We start from the raw sequence: 6,021 nt of genomic DNA on the forward strand, positions 1-6,021 counted from the left end.
TATATATAAACAACAATAATTAATTAAAAATAATAAATAATAATTGAACATGAAATACACTTTTGAAATTATTAAAATAAAAATAAAAATTAAATTAGAAAATAAATGCAAAAAAAGTTGATTAATATAAAGACAAACACCTGGATATACGAACCAAGAGTGCAAAAGATTAACATCTACCATATTCTTTTCTTTTTTTTAAAAAAGTCATGTGTATACGCACCCGCGCACGTGTGTGTGCATGTGCGTGTTTGTTGTTTGTGTGTAATATTTTTAAATATGTATCAATTTATAGTTTATGTGAACTAAAGTGGTGAATTATTTACGTATAATATTAGTAAATAATAAGGTGAAAAGAATTATCAAAATGAATCAATGTATGATCTTATATAAGCAAACACAAAAATGAAAAAAAAATAAATTAAGTTCTCATAATTTATATATATCATTTATAAGATAGAAAAAATATTTAAGAACATTTTGTGAAATTAAGGCACAAAATTTTAAGATATCTTTTTTAGTTTCACTTTCTTCAATTCCTTAAAATTAAATTCAGTTTTTATCGACGCATCCAATTTGTTTTTTCCTCAAATAAATGATGGTGTTTCTTCTCTCTTAACCAGAAGTCTTGAGTTCAAGCTTTGAGTATGAACAATTCTTGATAGGCAGTACATTTCCCCTAATAAACGTACACAGTGCAAATCTGAAATAGTCTGACTTTAGTCTGGTACTAGATATCAAATTAAAAATTACAAAATAAAATATCAAACAAAAATAAAATTATTTTAAGAGTTAACAAGTAGAAAAATTGCAAGGAAATGTTGCGAGGAGAAAGAAAAAATAGAAAAAGGTTTAAAATAGATGAGATTGGGAAATGAAAGGAAGTGGAATGGGTAAATTATAGGTCTCATAATATACATTTGACAGCCAAAGAACCCCTCATACAACTAAAAATATGTGCTCCTCACCCAAACTAAAAAAATTGCTCATTCATGACCATCATGTGCCTCAAGCATTCCATAGACTCAAACTAGAACTTAATCTTAGAGAACTTGCTATAGAATTGTTGAGCCAACAAAGTTTGAAGCACAACTCTCAAATTCTACTCATGTTGCTTCCTGCTCCTCGAGTAGAGTAGGATGTGATCTATGAACACTATCGCAAATGAGTCTAAATAGGGCTTCAACATACAATTCATAAAATTCATAAATATTATCGATGTATTGATCGAATTAAAAGACATAAGTAGGAATTTTTAGTAGCTATAGCAAGTACTAAATGTATTCTATGGAATGTGTGCAGTCCTAATTCTCCATTGGTGGTAACTTGATCTCAATTCTATCTTTGAAAATACTACCACATCATGTAGCTGGTCAAATAAGTCACTAATATCCAATATTAGATGTCGTGCCTCATTTTTCTCACGAAAAGATGATTCATTGACGTAACAATTCTTTTTAGTTTCTGCATCAAGACATTTTATTGATGTGTCGCATTAGACGACATATTTATTGTTTTTTACTATGAAAAAGTGCTAGTTTTAAGCAACATTAGTGTCGTTTAGTGTCTTTCTACTATGTTAGATAGGAAATCGCGCAAAATATAAAGGAAGCAAAATGGGGATAAATCTTGAATAAAGAGATCCCAGCGAGAGAACATACGGACCGTCGTATTTTTGATGGGCAGTTAGGCTCATCCTTGGATAAAAATAGTGGCATCATCAAAAAGAGGCATTTAAAGGTCCATTCAACAGACTATCACATCTGTGATGGGCAGTCAAGCAGACTGCCTCTAATTATTTTCCAACCAAGCTTGTCATGACCCAAACCTACACCCTGAACGTGACACAACATACAATACTCTCAAAAGTCTCATACAAGCCTCATAGCATATCATCACATAAGATAATAGAAACAGTACAAAATTTAAAACTTTTCCTTAAATCCATACAATCGAAAATTATTTAAAAACACAGCAAAAGTCTACTAGTCTCACATGACCATCTAAAAATGTCTTTGAATCATAGTAGGGTCACGACCCTTTACAATAGAAAGTCTCAACAAAAGTCTAATACAATAAGAAACATGAAATTACATCAAAGTACTTATCCTCGAATCCATGAGGACATACCACCAGTCTTGGAAGAACTCAATCCAAACTTGAACTAGAAGAGCTCAACTTACTTGTCGGAACCTACACTTTGTAGAAAATAGAAGAATATGGGTTAGCACATTTAATGTACTAAGTATGATAGACGTGTAAAACCTATGCTTAAAAAGGAAATTTTGGTTAAAACCCATGCATATGCCAGCTTTGAGAAAATATCATGAACATAAGTATAAGAGGCATAAGATACAACATAAACAACATACGAGTTATTTAATCACATTAAAGCATTCACCTCAAGTAACCCCAAGCTATACTTTGTGCAATGTATGAATAGTGTCTCATACCACCATCCACGCTAAGTACCATATTAAGACCACCAAAAGTGAACTTACATTTCTTCCTTTTCATCTATAAACCATACTCATACATAATGAACATAAACATTTCATAAGTTATGCATGACAAGTAAAGTAAGTCGTAATACAATCCAAGTAAAGCATGCATCGTTACATTAGGCATTTAAGTCAACATTATTCATTATCTTCACTAAGATCACATTCATTGATTAGTCATTAAGACATTAGAGAACTCACCATAGCCCTCTCAAAGCCTACTTGTGCAATGCATGGATGGCACCCCATACTACCCACCATACTTCATAGAAATTCTCAAGAAACCACAGTGCACATCTCACATGAATAAGCTTTAACCGACATAGATCATGAGAGCTTGACATGGAATCCGGTTTCATGCCCCCACACCGAAAAGAGGTGGTCTACTTGCCTAAGGTAGGACCAGTAACATGTTAGCTTAACCGGATCCAATAGCTAGTAACATATACAGGCACATAGTTATGGGATAAGAAAGATGTTCATTAAAACCCAAGCCTAACGTGGGGAGAGCTTCCATCTTACCAAATACACTCGGTACTTAGCCTCCATTCTCATATAGTATTTTATCCACATTGCATTATTGTATTTAAGAGGAATGTCATTGGCCTATCGACCAAAGGTACATCATTACACATGAAAGGAATGTCATAAGCCTATCGATTCATGGTTCATTATTAGGATAGCTCTTGAATCCTCATGAAAGGAACACCATAAGTCTATCAATTCATGGTTCTCCATAAGCGAATTGATTCATAGTACATTATCTCATTGACTCATTTGGAAAGAAATGTCATTGGCCTATCGATTCAAGAGTCGCCATTACATTAGTTCATTTATGAAAGGAATGACATAGGCCTACTGATTCATATTCATTAAGCCAAGACTCATTCATTATACAAGAAGAGGATGCATAAGCCTACCAAGTCAAGATACAACATTCACATTACTTTCATTTATACAAGAAAAGTATGCCGAAGCCTACCAATTGAAAATACAACATTACATAGAAGAAACCCTTCACATTCTATCATTATCATCATTTATGAGTGTTAATTGAGAATAAGCCTTCAATCACAACACCATTTCATTCTAAACATGATCATTATACTTTCGTTGAATTTACAGGCATATACTTCTCATCATAATCATACAAAAATGCATTTCAAAGGCCATGGATCACAATTCATTAGCACACCCTAGAATACTAAAATTTAGGCATGAATAGTACATAATACAATAAACTAAATCAATATAAGCTTAATCTCTTCACATAGTTCCATAATCAATCAACCTAAATCACATATATTCACTTTTCTATTTTGAGGGAAACATGGGTTCATGAGGGAATTCTTCACAATTCAACATAATTCATCATTAAATCAACAATTCATAATTCATCATTCATCACGTATAAACCTTTAAAAATGTTTTGGAATTAAACCCATGTTTAGATTAAAAACCCTGGGTTTTAAGAGGATTCTGAACTTGAAATCATCTTTCATAGGTCTCCTTGAATGAAACTTAATCAAGGATGAAGACTATCATACCTCTATGTAAGAAACTCCACAAAAATTGGATGAGAAAGGTGAAATCTTGAGCTTCAAAGCTTGACTTTTTCTTCTCCAATGGAGGTTTAGAGAGAATATTTTGAGGAGATGAGGTTTCTAATTGAGTGTTTTGAAATAATGAGTTCTAAAAGGGAGTTTAATACCTTTAAAATCCTTAAAATACTTTAATTAATCAATAATAACAGTCCCCTAACTTAACTAACCTTACAAGGAATTTACCAAACCACCCCTCACTTGCCGAAACTTGACAGCAAAATAGGTGAGACCTACGAACTCCCACCCACGGACCGTGTGAGTGGATCCACAGGACATACTGGCTATCCATGGTTTGGTTTTACAACATGGAATTTGGGGCCTTGACACACGGAGGCCATCCAGGGGCGTCAATGGACCTATGTGGCGTAGGTCGCATCCGCGAGTCAATATATTTTGGTGGAGTTTTGGTTTCTTGCGATCTTGGGGGTGAGGATTTAGGGTCCTCCTCAATGACCGTTGTTTGGTCCTTGGAGATTCGTACCTTGACGTTTAACCCCTCAACCCCTCAACCCCTCAACCTCAGCTAAAGCAACTCAAAACCCCATATTAAACTCAAAACAAAACTCGTTAGGCTCCAGTTTCACTTACTAGATTGCCGAATTATTACAAAGCTACTAATAAATTATGATAGTGTCACTCATAGACTGTTACACCTATGCAGTGGCGGATCCACCTGTATCCTATCGGGTGCTCGAGCACCCATTAATCCCGGCATAAGTTCATATATTTATATAAAAATAATTAATATAGATATATTAACACATTAGCACCCAGTGAACGAAAGGCTTTATAGGCGAGTTGGTTTAGTTGCTAACTTAAAGCTCTATCTTGTATGCTTGAGCGAGGGTTCGATACCAGCTCGCTTCAAGTATTTATTTCATAAGTCATCTTTATCTCTATTTTGTAATCAAATCTTTCCTTCTTTCTTTATGACTTACCTTTTAATTTGGTTTCAATTTAGTGGTTCCTTCTCCATTTATACTTAATTTGATTTTTATATAGTCTATGTAATTTTTTATGATTAAAAGAAAATCAAAATTTTCTTATTTTTCTATGTAATTTTTGATGATTAAAAGAAAATCACAATTTTCTTATTTTTCTTGAAAAATTTTGGTAGCCTAAGAAATCCCTCACGGTAATTCATTTTTTTTTTTCTAAAAAGAATTCTAAGAAATGAAGAGTTCTTTTAACTATAATATTTCAATAGTTATGCATGTATATACTCTTATACCATGCGACTCGTAGTAACTTTTATATTTGTTGGCGATCACCCACAAATTTAAAATCCTGGATCCGCCACTACACTTATGACGGGCCATCAGACAAACCATAGAGCGGACTTTGGCGGGCCAACTTTATTATTTTAAATATCAAATTTCTAAGGAATATAAATAGCATTTTTGGGGGGTTTATTTACTATCTTGGTTTTAGTTAAGAACATTTTATGCTTGAATGGAAGTTTATTAAGAGTTCACTTGATTTTTGAAATGAAAAATTGTGTGATTAGCTTAACTTTTGTAAGTAAGTTCTTATTCAATAAATGGAATTGCATACTTCGCTTCAGTTATCACAACTAGCTAAACTCCACAACCAAGGGTTGTGGAATCCGTGACAACTTGACCTAAATTAAAAGTGTTTACAGACTACTTGTATTATGATTATATACCTTATTGGTTCTTCGTATTAATTGATATATAATGCTTGCAAACATTAAAGCTTGTGTGAATAATGGAAGTTTATTTAAAATTTATTTGATTTTTGAAATCAAAGCTTGCGTGATTGACTTAATTTTTGTATGTAAGTTCTTATTCAATGAATGTAATCGCATACTTTACTTCAATTATCACGAGTAGCTAAACTCCACAACAAAGGGTTGTGGAATCCATGAAAACTTGACCTAAATTAAAGGTGCTTAC

The sequence above is a fragment of the Solanum pennellii genome, chromosome 2 (assembly GCF_001406875.1).
Source record: "Solanum pennellii chromosome 2, SPENNV200".
Lineage (NCBI taxonomy): Eukaryota > Viridiplantae > Streptophyta > Magnoliopsida > Solanales > Solanaceae > Solanum > Solanum pennellii.